This window comes from Anabrus simplex, chromosome 1 (assembly GCF_040414725.1).
Source record: "Anabrus simplex isolate iqAnaSimp1 chromosome 1, ASM4041472v1, whole genome shotgun sequence".
Taxonomy (NCBI): Eukaryota; Metazoa; Arthropoda; class Insecta; order Orthoptera; family Tettigoniidae; genus Anabrus; species Anabrus simplex.
Genome location: NC_090265.1, coordinates 1,384,410,879 through 1,384,427,145, shown reverse-complemented (window position 1 = coordinate 1,384,427,145; position 16,267 = coordinate 1,384,410,879).

Sequence of the window (16,267 nt, the reverse complement as noted above, 5' to 3'; positions counted from 1 at the left end):
GAATGATCGGAAATTTAATACTGTATAACATTAGTAATGTAGTATTTCTCGATAGTAGCACTAATAACACAAATACTGTATTTGAGAATTAAATTTTAGGCCTTCCGCTAAACTACCATTCCACTCACCGAATTTCATTAAGATAGGGCCACTATTAAGATAAACATTTAAGAATTTAAGTTTAGACCTTCCCTAAACTACCATTTATTTGAGCATGAATAAGATTATTTTCAGTTTAGATTGTAGCGACTCATTTCTCGACTTTGTATACCGATTTTCATTAAGATAGGACCAATAATAACATAAATATTTGAGAATTAAATTTTAGGCCTTGCCCTAAACTACCATTTCTCTCATCGTAAATAAGATTATTTACAGCCTAGATTTTAGAGACTTATTTCCCGACTTTGTATACCGATTTTCATTAAATTCTCTTCAGCCGTTTTCTCGTAATGCGTATACATACAGACAGACAGACAGACAGACAGACAGACAGACAGACAGACAGACAGAAATTACGTAAAATTAAAAAGTGGATTTCCTTGCTACTATGGAAACGACCGATACAGAAATACCATCCTTTTTAAATTCTGAGAAATGTACAGACACAACTCTTATTTTATGTATGTAGATATGCTTTTGAAAACTCTATAATAATAAATCCCTCCAAGACAAAAGCCGTTATAGTTGGACAATCGAAATTAATAAACATGACAAAGACGTTAGACATCCATTCACTCACTCTATCCGGTACCAAAATTCCGTATGAAAATACGAAAGTTATAAGTGAAAACCTAAATTGGCTTGTAAAACATTAGTTCTCCCTATATGCTACTACTGCCATGCTGTATTTATAGATTCAATGAAAGAACAAATTAGAAACATACAAAGGACCATGAATTCCTGCATCAGATGTATGGACATTTTCTTTTTTTTTTTTTTGCTATTGGCTTTATGTCGCACCGACACAGATAGGTCTTATGGCGACGATGGGACAGGAAAGGGCTAGGATTGGGAAGGAAGGGGCCGTGGCCTTAATTAAGGTACAGCCCCGGCATTTGCCTGGTGTGAAAATGGGAAACAACGGAAAAACATCTTCAGGGCTGCCGACAGCGGGGTTCGAACCTACTATACTGGATACTGGCCCCACTTAAGCAACTACATGTCACGCCTTATTACAAGCATATTTCCCTACTTGAATCTGAAGAACTCAGAAATCTGCATGTAGCCGTGTTGGTGTTGGGATTACTAATTGAGAGAACTCCCCAGTGACTATCATCAAACTTTACATACCTTTCCTCTTTTCACCAGCATAATACACACTCTATTACCTAGACTTGCCATTCCCGTTAGCAGGTCAGCTGCTTACAATCGCTCATTTATGGTGACGGGAACTAGATTATGGAACTCTGTTCCAAATAATATCCGCAGCAGTAATTCATTAGAGCCCTTCAAGTCTTCCTACAGAAAGTACCTCTTAGATACATAAGCCAACGGTGTGATGTGTGTGTGTAATTTATTTCATTTTCATTACATTAATTTAAACTTAATTTTCATTAAATTTCATTTAGTAGTTTGACAAATGATTTGTATATATTGGTATAATTATTATGTTGCATTTATTTTGAATTTAAATTTAAAATTTATTGTCTTTTAAAATATCTTATATTCTTCGCAGCTTTTCTGTACAATGATGTGGTTAATTGTAATTGAAAGAGAAGACCATGAGTCCTAACTTCGCCACTAATAAATAAATAAATAAATAAATAAATAAATAAATAAATAAATAAATAAATAAATAAATAAATAAATAAATAAATAAATAAATAAATAAATAAATAAATAAATAAATAATCGTAAAATTCCACTTCCCACAGTATTTTGAAGAATGTAAACATTAAATTCGGCATAATATGTAATAGTGAGATGTGAAACAAGTGACGGTATTATTATTATTATTATTATTATTATTATTATTATTATTATTATTATTCGCTGTAGACTAGTGTGTCTCGCAACGAACGAATTACTTAATACGATGTGTGTTACTATAAGGTAGCATTTGAGAAATAGTAAGTTCGAATTTCACCCTCGGGAATCCTGAAAATAATTTTCCGTGGTTTCCCATTATCCATTTTCACAGAAGATAAATACTGTGATGTGGCCTAATTCCTTTCTTATATTGGTTTTACGTCGCACCAACGCAGACAGGTCTTATAGCAACGATGGGATAATACAGGGCTAGGAATAGGAAGGGAGAGACGGTGGCCTTAATTTAAGGTAGTTTCCTAATATTTGCCTGGTGTGAAAATGGAAAAACCAGGGCTTCTGACAGTGGGGTTCGAATCCACCATCTCCAAAATGCCAGCTAACACCTACGTGACTCAAACTACGTGGCCAGCTTGCTCGGTAGTGCCTTAATTAAAGGTACAGTTGCTACCTGTTCTCTCTCACCCTGATGTTTGCGAAAACCTGTATGTGTTATGGGAGTATCTAAATATGTAAATATATCTCCTCAAGACTGCTATATGAGCTTACTGGGGATCCCTACCTACAGCAAGACTTGAGATTCAAGTTCGTTTTGACTTCGAGGACCAAATGGAAGAGGAAACTGGAAGAAAGAACAATGAATTGAGTTCTACTCGACCGAGGCCATGATGATCAATGCACGGACGGACGCGAACCAGGACCTAAGACATCTTGTAAACTTTCTGGCTGTGCACGGTATCACCATAAAATGCACAAGACAATACTCTACAACGAACCAAACTCGGCTTGCGTCTGTGAGCTGTGTCACCGAAACTGTGAAAGCTAGTGCGTTATTAAATGTATAAATAGTGGAATACCCATCATAGACTACTACAGGAACTGAACCTTATATTTTTGCACAAATTGTGCGCATTTATTTTTATTATTTTTAAGCATAATCTGAGATATCGTGGTGCTTCCTCTGTCTTCTACGGGTGAACTTCCTAGTCTTCTGAATAATATCTCTGATGATCCCGCTATCTAAACCGGAACATACGCACAGCTTCACCCATTGTTTTCATGACTAATTCAGATTTAATGATGTTCGACGGAAACAATCTGCCACTGCTCTTACATGTTAGTACCAGAAATAAGGCGAGGGGCTGGGAGGATCGGGATTAATATCGCATACTTACGCTTGTGAATTATGTCTAGTAATATGTATTACTGTAGTATCTGCATTTGACTTATATTCTCGAGCTGAAGAGAATCCATCCCATTGGAGTACATAGCTTCAAACAAATGACAGTGTCCTCTAATAATTTGATTATAATAAGTTATTTCTACACTAGAGGTGGAACCAAGTTCTACCGGTCTCTGTATGTTCATGTTATTCTTTATGTGAAGTTTAACAAAAGTTAAAACCTAAGGTATATTTTACACTCGAAGACTTAAGCCGTTACTCATTCTTCAAGTCTGTAACATCGTCTATTAACTTAATTTTTTGAAAATAATGATATCCTGTACACACGAAATTTGATCTTCAGCATAGTGAAAAAAATATCCTGACAAAATTACTGTTATTCTTTACCGAAGTCTTCGTTTGCTGGAAACTCAGTCCTTAAGTTCCTCTATCACTTCATCGTGTCCTCTTTTTAAATAAGCAAAACAAAATTTAACAAATCCACCGTGCTTTAGCTCTGATGGCATTAGCCTATGAAGCGACCGATCGACGACCTTTAGATTACTGAGTGAGGGATAAGCTATTATTCTTGGCTTTCTAGACCAGATATTTAAGTAATGGTATGTTTAAAGAGGGGTTGTTATAAGAGTTATCTTCCTCAGAATATTAATAGCAATGGTGTTCGATAGCTGCAGTCGCTTAAGTGCGGCCAGTATGCAGTAATCGGGAGATAGTGGATTCGAACCCCACTGTCGGCAGCCCTGAAGATGGTTTTCCGTGGTTTTCCATTTTCACATCAGGCAAATGCTGGGGCTGTACCTTAATTAAGGCCACGGCCGCTTCCTTCCCATTCCTAGGCCTTTCCTATCCCATCGTCGCCATAAGACGTATCTGTGTCGGTGCGACGTAAAGCAAATAGCAAGAAAAACCAATGGTGTTATTTGTTCATTTCCCACTGTAATTTTAACGGCTTTAACGGAAGCCAACCTCTCGGGATTTCTTACCGCAGAAGTATATTTCAACGTTCCAGAAGCAAGGAAACTGTAATTGCGGCATTTAGACACTGAATCACCTACCTCAACTAGAATCTAACTCGGTATCTTGGGAGCAAAAAGCCAAGGACGAATTGCTATAATTTCGTGTGTCCTTGTAAGGCAGACCCTCCGATGACGGTGGGCGGCATCTGCCATGTGTAGGTAACTGCGTGTTATTGTGGAGTAGGGTAGTGTTATGTGTGGTGTGTGAGTTGCATTGATGTTGAGGACAGCACAAACACCGAGCCCCCGAGCCATCGGAATTAACCAATGAAGGTTAAAATCCCCGACCCGGCCAGAAATCGAACCCAGGCCAATACGCTGACCATTCATCAAACGAGTCGGACGACGACGAATTTCTGCGCCAGTAAGATCTACCCTCATGTAAATAAAAATACTTTGCATGAATTTCAACCACCCGTTTTCATGCCTAGGCTCTCAAACGTGGAATCGAACGTAGACCAAGCAGCGCGGTAAGCTACTGTGTTAATATATAGACGATGGGGGCTGCGTTATTATCGCCATTGATGACTTGGATTCTATAACAGTAGTTACCTTAAAGTTGCTGAAAATATATTACCAGTAAACACGATAGTAAGGAACATTTTTGTGATATCTAATAGCAGCTCGCCAAGTTCTCCAATAATATGTAAGAGCTTAATGGAACATCGATCCGCTCTGCAGTAGCAATATCATGGGTGTCTAAAGCACCAGCTCTTAGCATCAGCCCTTGTTTCAAAGTCCTATAGAATGTAGAAGGGAAGTTTCTCTGCTAAGAGCTTTCCAGATGTTAAAATTCCCTCGATAAGAAAGGATCGCACATTCCACTTTTCCCACAGATATAAGCTGGAAAGTGACGTTCGTAACATGAAGATAGTACTCTCTCCAAACATGAGCCACGTTACACATCCTTCTTTTGTTCCCCATTATTCTGCTTGTCTGTCCATTTTTAAAATACACTGATAGCTACAGTGTCATCACAGGAATATTGGTTAGAATAATTCCAATGACCCGGAGGCTGTGTGTTTGTGCTGTCCCCAACATCCCTGCAACTCACACACCACACATAACACTATCCTCCACCACAATAACACTCAGTTACCTACACATGGCAGATGCCGCCCACCCTCATCGGAGGGTCTGCCTTACAAGGGCTACACTCGGCTAGAAATAGCCACACGAAATTATTATCACAGGAATATATTGACAATTCTTATTCATAGATTAAGATTAGACTTGGTCGAAATGGAAGTTGTGTCCTCCTCTCTTATACCGAAAGTAGAGAGGTTCAATTCTCCTCCGGGTGTTATGAAATTTTCTGGACTGATAACTTACTGTAAACCGAGCAAGTGGCTGCGTGGGTTCGGTCACGTAGCTACCAGCTTGCATTCGGGAGAGGGTTCCAACCCCACCGTCGATAGCCCTGAATATGGTTTCCCGCGGTTTTCTATTTGCACACCAGGAAAATGCTGGGTATGTACCTAATGCCACGGTCGCCTCCCCCCCCCCCCACTCCTAGCACCTTCCTATCCCATCGTCGCCATAAGATCTATCTGTGTCGGTGCGACGTAAAGCAAATTATAAATAGAATAAAAACCTTATGTAAGAAATCAAATGCTCAACTTGTAGGTTAATGATCCTCGTTTTCTACAAGACAGTCCCTTCGTCAATCAACGCACCCTTGCCAACGGTCCGCAGAATGTACGAAATCTCTTAAAAAAGCTGCATTCCTTGATTTCGTTATTTATAATTATTTTTTTTCGAATTTTGCTTTACGTCGCATTGTCGCAGAGAGGTATTTTGGCGACGATGGGATAGGACAGGCCTAGGAGTGAGAAGGAAACGGTCGCGGCCTTAATTAAGGCACAGCCCCAGCATTTGCCTGGTGTGAAAATGGGAAAACACGGAAAGCCATCTTCAGGGCTGCCATTAGTGGGGTTCGAACGCACTATCTCTGGATGCAAACTCACAGCTGCGTGCCCCTAACAGCCCAGTACTACATTCGTTGTGCTTGTCAGGTTATATTTTCACAGCCGAGTGTAGGAAAAATGCTTTTCTATAATCGCCGGTTGTGATAAAGGGGACCAGGACAATTATAATGTGGACCAACCCTGTAGCCCACAATTTTCATCCCGAGTCAGCTGGGGAAAGTAATGTAGTTTTTCATCCACTATGTATCAGTCGGTCGTTCTGATTGGTCAGCGTTCGATATTTACTTTCAAACGACATGTGAGTGAAGGGAATATTGTATTTGTGCAAATATACGACGTCTGGTTTTTGACGGATCATGACGTCTCGTGACCATCAGACACATAAGAAGTGTGTTTCAAAATGTAACACTTGTTTAAGATGTTGTGAGGCTCCACTTGAGGCATGTGGGCCGTAGACCTCATCTAAAACGGCATCACGTTAACCCCTTGAAGTTCCAAACGTAGGGCTTGCGACGCAATGTAATATTCACTAGAATGCCAACGTCGCAATACGACGCATAGTGGACGCATTGGGTTAACATCATTATCTTACCCCTGCAATCACAGTTGCTGTGAAATATTTCAAAAACAGTTCGGAAGGGCCGAGTTAAAAACCAAATGTTCCTGTTGGAGTCGTTATCTTTTATATCCGTAAGAATTGTATCACTTGTGGATAAAGTAGATACAGAGCTCGTAATGAATAAATTTTTGAAGGTTTCCTGCCAAGTGGGCATTTCTAAATCGGCTATGTGACTATACCCTTCTTGACACTGCGCATTGAAGTACTGAATTTTGATATTTCGCTACCATAAATTGCAGCATTTCTGGAAACCTATGTAGCAAAAGGAAACTCCCCGACGATGAATCCGGTAGTGCTCGGTGGCCGACGGTACTGTGTGTACCTCGGAATTGTAGTTCTCTTGTGCTTTCGTCCTGTATTTACACTGAGTGAACTATGTATTTTCGAAAGATAAAAGAAATTCTGCGCGCTTTATATATAGAAATATTTAAAAATAGGTGTTAGTTTTCACTAGTGGTTAGCATGAAGATCTGAATAACAAAAAAGGTAGTTGATTTCTCAAAACAATGATGATTTGATACTCACCGGATATGCAAGTGATTTATCTAGCACTTACACAAGCATGCAAAATATGGTTTCATGAGTAAATTGGTGTAGTGCATGTTTCTCTTTATAAGATTGATTTCACCTGTTTTTAATTTGTGTAGAATGAATCAGTACATTAAGAGAAAAACACCTGGCACTTGGAGGCTGAATTGCCCCATTCGAACCAAGATGAAAATTTCGAGTTAGAGGGTTGGTTCATGTCCGCATGTTTGTAGCCCTTACCCAATATTTCACGGCTTGCTGTTATGGAACGCATTAATTACCGTACATTCTGTAGACGAGTACATTTAATTTCGTTGTGTAGCAGTTGATATACAAGTGAAGCGTGTAACTGTTACTGATTTTTGCTGCCATTCATAAGTAATTTAACACGTCATATATATTTTTAGAAAACTAATTTATTCCTTTATTTGGATATATATATATATATATATATATATATATGACTTTTCCAATTAACTAGTGGTAAAAGTAAAGCATAAAAGAGGACTATGAAAACAACACGTCTTCAATAAGGCCCGGGTGGAGCTTATTTAGTATATAATTTACAATGTTAGAAAATCGAAGAGAAATCGCATTTAGTAAGTAACAAAAAGGTAGTTGATTTCTCAAAATATTGATGGTTTGATACTCACCGGATATGTAAGTGAACCAAGCATTGAAATATATATATATAACTTACTCCTTTACGCTACGGTCCTTGCAGAACCTTGGTCTCCGCAACAATCTTCTTCCAAAGCTCTCTGTCGATTGCCTTGGTCCTCCATCTCCGGACTCCCATGGTACGTAGATCGGCCTCCACCTCTTCTATCCATCGCTTTCTTGGTCTACCTCTACATCGTCTTCCACCTGGATGCCCCTCCAGCACTTTCTTAGATTCTCTTGTAGTCTCCATTCGATGGACATGTCCTAGCCAACGCACTCTAGCAGTCTTCATCGAAGATGCTATATCCTGCTCTTGGTACAGGTCTCTAAGCTCCTGATTAGATCTAATACGCCATCCCTGTTCAGTTTTAACTGGCCAAAAAATCTCCCTCAATACCTTTCTTTCCCATGTCATTAACCTATAATCTTCTGTTTTATTTAATATCCAGGTCTCAGCTCCATATGTAACCACTGGTCTAATGACAGTCTCATAAATGGTCAACTTAGCTTTCCTGGTTATTTGTTTGTTTCTTAATGTTGGAATTAAGGCATCATAGCATCGATTGCCTGCAGCCAGTCTAGAGCTTATTTCCTTTTTTTGTTTCATTTTGTGAAGTAATCAGAGAGCCTAGATATCTAAATTCCTGTACGCCTTCAAAACACTTTTCTCCACACCTAAGTGCACTTGGAGGTTGACTAGATCTAGAACTCACTAGGAACTTAATTTTGTTGTTATTCCCTACCAGTCCAATTTGCTGTGCTCCCCTCTCCAATTCTTCATAGGTTTCAAGAAGTGCATTCTTTGTACGAGAAATTATGGCCACATCATCTGCATATGCCAATATTTGAATTAGTCTATGATGTATGTTCCTTTCACGATTTGCAGTGATGGTACGCACAGCTGCTTCTAAAGCAATATTGAAGAGGACAGCAGACATTGAATCTCCTTGCCTCAAACCCACTTTTACATCGAAGGTTCGCGATACTTTCCCTTGTACGCATACCTTAGATTTACTTCCGCTCAAAGCTGTTTTTACCAACCTAATCAGCTTTCCAGGATTACCAAGGGCTTTCATTTCGATGAGTAGTTTTACTCTTTGCACTGAATCGTACGCTTGTTTAAAATCAACGTACAGTTGATACAGTGGTATGTTATATTCATAGCACCTCTCCAGGATGATCCTCATTGTAAAAATATGATCTATTGTTCAACGGTTTGCACGAAATCCACACTGATATTCTCCAAGATCCTGCTCTGCTTTGTATGTTAGACGCTGAGCTATTATTATGGTAAAGGTCTTGTAGCCTATGCAAATCAGAGATATCCCTCTGTAATTTTCACATTTCAATTTATTTCCCTTCTTAAGAATTGGGTACACAAAAGCTGTTTCCCATTCTTCAGGTAATTTCTCTGTTCGCCAGATTTCCGGTATCAACTTATACAATTTTTGTATCAATACCGTTCCACCATATTTAAGCAACTCAGCTGTTATTCCATCTTCTCCTGGTGACTTATTATTCTTCATCGATAAGAGGACACCCTTTACTTCTTCCGAAGTGGGTGGTTCACTATTCAATTTCTCAGATTCATCTTCATTAGATTCACTATTTGGCAATTCTAATTCTTATTCTTCATTTTGTATTTTAACTGGATTCAAAACCTCCTCAAAATATTCTGCCCATCTATCTAATATTTCCTGGGTATTTCCAAGTAGTTGCCCGTCCTTATTTTGTATGCAGCTTACTCTTGGTTGAAATCCACTTTTTCTCTGTTTTACGTTTCTATAAAACTGTCTACTTCTCTTATGTTCATAATCTTCTTGCATCTCTTTTATCAGATCTGTTTTCATTTCTCTTTTCTGTTTTCTACAAAGATTGTTGGCTTCCCTTCTGCATTCCAAATATGTTTGGTGAGTAGCTCTTGTTGCCCGTTGCATATATATATCATCCTTGCTTTATTTCTTTTCTCCAAGGCTAGCTTTACTTCCTCATCATACCAATCCTTCTTTGGCTGTTTCTTTCTTTCTTCTAGTACCTCCTGGGCTGCATTTGTGATGGCTTCTTTAATCACCCGCCATGATTCATCCACTGTTACTGCATTTTCTGGTTTTTCAAACCTTCTTCAACCTGTCTTTCATACTCCTTCCTCCTTGCAATATCATTAAGTTGCTCTTGGTTAAATCCTTTCCATCTTTCTGCGTTACCTCTGACTCTTACCGCAAGCTTTTGTTTCAATTTAGCTTTCATCAAATAGTGGTCCGAATCTATATCCGCACCTCTATAAGTACGCACATCCTGTACATCTGACGCATGTCTTTTATCAATCAGTATGTGGTCGATTTGATTTTTGGTGTTCCCATCTGGTGCCTCCCAAGTGTCTTTATGAATTCTCTTGTGCTCAAATGTAGTGCTACTGATTACCATATCCTTTGCTGTGGCGATGTCAATAAGCTGTAACCCATTGTTGTTACTTTTCAAATGCAAACTCTGTGCTCCTATTGTGGGTCTAAATTATTTCTCTTGTCCCACTTTTGCATTGAAGTACCCAATTACTAATTTAATGTCATGTCTAGGTGCCTCATCGTACTGTTTCTCTAGTTCTTCATAAAACTTATCCTTTAGTTCATCCTCCTTTTGTTCCGTAGGTGCATTTATGCTTATAAGTGTATAATTGAAGAAACGGCCCCTGATTCTCATGATACAGATTCTTTCATTTACTGCCTTGTAACACATTAAGGTATGCTTCAGTTGTTTAGATATCATAAAGTCTGTTTCACAGATGTTATCACTATTCCCACTATTGATTAAAGTATAATCCTGTAAATCGAACATCTCAATTTCCCGCCATCTAATTTCTTGTAGAGCAGCGATTTCAACAGTATACTTTCTTAGTTCCTCTTCTAGTTTTGTGCTTTTCCCTGGCTGGAGAAGGCTTCTCACATTCCAATCCGCTAAAACCAATCCACAACCATGTCCTCACCTAGGTTGTTTTTCAATTTTATCCGTCCGGTTTGTTCTTACTCTTTGCGGCTTCTCAACAGTTTCTTTTAACGGGATAGAGTTGTCAACACTATGCCCAACCCCCAACCTGGAGGACCAGGATATCCCTTTTAGTCTGGATCATCACCTTCGACCTGTCCGGCAAGGGAGGCCCTACCAGTAGCTAAGCTACCGCCGGCATAGCTCTCAGGATCTTTTGACCACACAAGTCCCACCACCACGACAAGGTAAAGATACCATCGATGGGGACATATATAGCACTGTATTAAATTAACAATTATACAAATAATGTTAAATTATGAAATTTAATAACATTTGAAAAAACGACTAAGAATTTTAAACTAATCTTCCACCAGGGCATCTGTAACAGTAGGATGGTTGTGAGTAGCATCATCTTGTATTTAATTATTTTCGTCTGGGCTGGTTGAACCTCAGCAGTGTTTCTGAATTTTTCGACTTTTGGGGAATCGAACCCGTGTCCTCTTCGATGGACCGAGCTTGCTTTGACTGCCTGAGCGGCAGCCCCTCATAATAATAATAATAATAATAATAATAATAATAATAATAATAATAATAATAATAATAATAATAATAATTCGGATAACTGTGCATTAAAAAATACCAAAATATGCATAGAAATATGCACTAAAATGTTGAAATATGGATTGAAAAATATAAATTTGATATCAATCAGCAAGAAATATATACTCTAAAATGAATGTTAGCAAAATTAGAAACATTGCATAACACACCACAATAAAATGCTCCAGTTTCTCAATGAAATTCACGAGTCTTGATTACCCTTAATCACTGAATGATTCAATAGGTGCTCAAACAAGAACTTACGCCTAATTTCACTTAAAATGTTGTTGTACCCAGAACACACTCTCTCTTAATCACATGCCACAATTGAAGCATACTCCAACTTACCGAAATCAGAGACTTCCATTATCGATGCACCGTCAATTTTTTTCTTTTGCCTTGGAGAACACCAGAAATATTTTTAAGCTTGTGGAGACCGGAGGTTTTCAACAATACACTCTGCTCATTCTCCAAGAAAACTTGATTTATTATGTTAATTAGGGATCGTTCAACTTCTTCAACAATTCCAGTACTAACGTGATGCGACAGTCTATTTCCTTGCAACTTATTGGTTATAGGTATGCACATCAAATTGGAAAAATTGAATGTAATTTGCTCTCGAACACCGTCTTTGCTGAATACTTCTTTTTCTTTTTTTAATAGAAGCAGCTTCTTCAGAATCGAGGCCTTCAACTACCTCTTTTACTAATTCAAAATAATTGGAAGAATAAACAGCAGTTTCGACCTACGTCTTGTATGAACTGGTGAAGGCGGCAGCAGCACATTTCCAACTGTATCCAAAAACATATTCTTGCGACGTGCACGAGCCTTTCAGAAATACTCTTTTCACTGTAGGGATCCAAACGTTTACTTCGGGAAAGGAAGTCCGGACTGCTTCAGCAACTCGATGAAGTCCATATGCTACACACGTGACGTGTTCGATCGTGGGACATAACATCCCCATACCTTCCCCGGCTTTGGATATATAAGGTGCAGCATCAATGCAGGCCACGAGAATGTGATCGTAAAAATTGTGTGATGGCCATAAAAAACTAAGTGCATCATTGAAAAATGCAGACTGTTGAGTGATTTACCTCATTGTTAGGTAAAACACCCACAGTTAGTATATATGACTTGTCTCCCTCTTTATTCTCTCCTAAAATTCCAAACACGAAGTTAATTACAGCTCTTTGATCGAAGTCCGTAGTGTTGTCTAGCGAGACCCAAATATATTTTCTATAGCCTTTTCTCGTAGTTTACCTAACGATACTTTATAAAGCTCAGGAACCTAATTCTCCCTAATCGTTACTTCCTTTGGGACTGGTTGTTTCGTGTACTCCTCTAGAAACTAGCCGAGACAAGCGCTTTGCACAAGTCTTCTTAATATTTACTTCGTTTTGGCCCAGGTTAAAAGAGTTTAATGTTTGGTTTCAAGTTTACCATTTTGAATTTATTGTGTTTCGTCGTTCGAAGATGTTATTGAACGCGATACTTTTTAGTTGCCGTTACGGCTGCGCTCCAATATTTACAGAATAACGTCCTAGGCTACTGAAGTTGGCGTCCCAGGAGGCCCCAGATATGTTGGATTGGTGGCATATCAGGGAATCGGGCAGGCCAAGGTAGTGTGACAACTTTGCGGGGGCATTATAGTAATACTCTTGCTGTGTGCGGCAGGGCATTCTCCTGCTGGAATAGAATATTTACAGTTGAAAAGTATTCATACTCGTGCATATGCTGTCAATACCACTAACAGTTCTCTTCTCCTTAGGCATTGTGAATTAAGTAGCAACAGCACATTCTCTGGTACTATGAATCACAACCTATTTCAACGAAACCAAAGCAGGACCTATAATAACCGAACAGTGCACGAAAGGATGTTGTATTTAACAAGACAGCCCTGTTGTAAGTAAGAATTAAGAAGCCTACTCGCTTAATTGGGTTGCAGGTAGACAAAGCCATGGCCGGATGTAGAGCTGGTGTTGCTAATTATAAACGCGCTACCCACCTGTCCAATAGGCTAACTGGCGATAATCAGCACAGCTCAAATTCTTGAATATGGCGCCTCAATCCTGCGTTTGCTTTGGAGTGTCTTATCGCCCCCACCGCTGGCTGGATGGTCTCGGAGTCCATTGCATACGACAGACAGTGACCCTTAGTAGTGATACGAGGGTCAGTATCAGCGCAGCGTTATGTGTAGGACATCCTTCCGACATATGCGTTGACACTCATGTCAGGGCTTTCACCGGTCTATTCCAAGAAGAGAAAGCTCTACCGCACACAGCAAGGGTGTCACACTGCCGTGGCCTGCCTGATTCCCTGATATGACACCAATCGAACATATCTGGGGAAGCCTGGGAGGCCAATTTCAGCAGCCTATGAGGTTACAAAATCTAGAGGACCAGTTGCAGTAAATATGGACAGATATGACGCAGGATTCCATACAAAAGCTGTATGCCTCCATGTCCGCCCGTATTACAGCCTGTATCCAAGCTAGTGTTGGATCAGCAGCATACTAGAGCCTCAATGCAGGTCGTCAGTGTTCCGCAATACAATTATTATGTTGCTCTTACAGTGTAATCATTTACGTAGATCAACGTTATGATAATTCATACCAGGGTTTATGCAATTCCCACAATTTCTCCTTGGTGCGGGATTCTTTTTATCAGTGAGTGTAGTTTTCCAATGCTTTCCTCAATGGGTCAGAAAGTGCTATTGTAGCACAACCGGCCTTATGAGTAGCACCTTTAATAAATGTTAGGCCTACTACTGTAGTCGTGCTCCGAATTGCATTACTCAGCACCACCAATACCTCAGGAGCTTCCGTACGGCCACGGTCGTAAATGAGACTGAAACGTCGATCGAAGATACATTTTCCTCTGCCATGTGCCATGAGACAATTGCAAAAATACAGCAGCATGTCTCTATTTTCAGGTTAAAATTCTGCAGAAATATGTAGTAAAATACAATATTTACATAAAACTGTAAAATGTCGTAAAAAATGCACAGACAAAAATATAATTAATGTTATTTGCTTTACGTCCCACTAATTACATTTTTACGGTTTTCGGAGACGCCAAGGTGCCGGAAGTTATTCCCGCAGGAGTACTTTTACGTGCCAGTAAATCTACCGACACGAGGTTGACGTATTTGAGCACCTTCAAATACCACCGGACTGAGCCAGGATCGAACCTGCCAAATTACGGTCAGAAGGTCAATGCCTCAACCGTCTGAGCCACTCAGCCCGGCCAGACTAAAATACACTGTAAGTAAGACTTCCTGAAAGAGAAAATGGCAAGCTTCTAGGAAATACTTTATGCAATATTTTACATAGAAGAAATTGACAAGAATGGAAGAATAGGGGAATCTTTTGCCCTCTATTCCTCCATGGCATATTATTATTATTATTATTATTATTATTATTATTATTATTATTATTATTATTATTATTATTATTATTATTATTAAATGCATCGCAATTGGTAAATATCCCGATGGCTATGATCACTTACAGTAGTCTTATAATACATAAAACATATTTACACAACAACAACAACAACAACAACAACAAGCAATTCCACGGAACGAAAATATTGCAAGACATACTACTAGTTTAACATTCTAAATCCAGCATCATCAAATATTAATTCACACACACCTTAAGTATCTCCAGTGCTTAACACTTCGGCTTACAATACTATAGGCTGAGCTTACTACCAGCTTAACATTACAATGATAACAAAGTTAAAATGTATTTACACAGCAACAACAACAACAACAATACAACAATAAATTCCATGCAAAGATAATATTACAATAAATACTACTAGTTGAACATATACGATGGTCGGTATAGGTTTGCTCTCTATGCGGATTAGAGACTTTTTTGGGTGGAGGCTATGTCGGGACCACAGGCGTAGATCTTTTGAGCATAGGATACGTCGCGTGAGCGTTAAAAACATGTGAAAGCTCATAATTTGAATTGACTTTTTGCCCAGGATCTCCTTTTGCGAATGTTATTCATCTCCAATACTTATCGATTCGCCTACGTCTTGTTGAGTGTCTTCGGTCGAATGTACGTCCATAGGCTTACGGAGCAATAGATGTACTTAAATACGGCTTCCGACGCTTAGCCGGCTCGACTTTCTTACCTTGTATGTACACTCAACGGCACAGAAAATGACCGCCAAAGAAATATTGTATATTTTCGAAACGCTCGGGTGTTCGTAAATTGTGGATAGCCGGTGGAATCCTAGCACTCCACAATATGTTCATCTATGTCACAATTCTGTCTGAGTCTAGATGGAATTATATTGAAAGTGCGGAGGAATTTAGTTACTTAGGAAGCATTGCCAGCAAGGATGGAGTTGTTTTAGAGATGTGTTGAGTTTAAGTAAAACCAAAGGAGCTTTTGCACAGTTACGACCAATATGAAGAAGTAGGCTTAAAGGCAGATAACAAAATATCTAAGTATATGCGCATCGTAACAATTCCAGCCTGACTCGCATAAAACGAAGCTAAGAACATTTAGCTCAAATGTTAAATCTCTACTACTACTGTATGAAATAGAGACCTGAAAATTGAACGAAGACATTACTATAAGGCTACAGACTTGTATAAACCGTTGTTCTAGGTACATCTGAAAATATAGTGGCCAAAGACCATCTCAAACAAAGACCTTTGGAAGGCCACAAGTCGAAGTCCCGTACAGCAACAGATAAGGAGAAGAAAACGGAGATGGATAGGTCACGCCCCCAGAAGA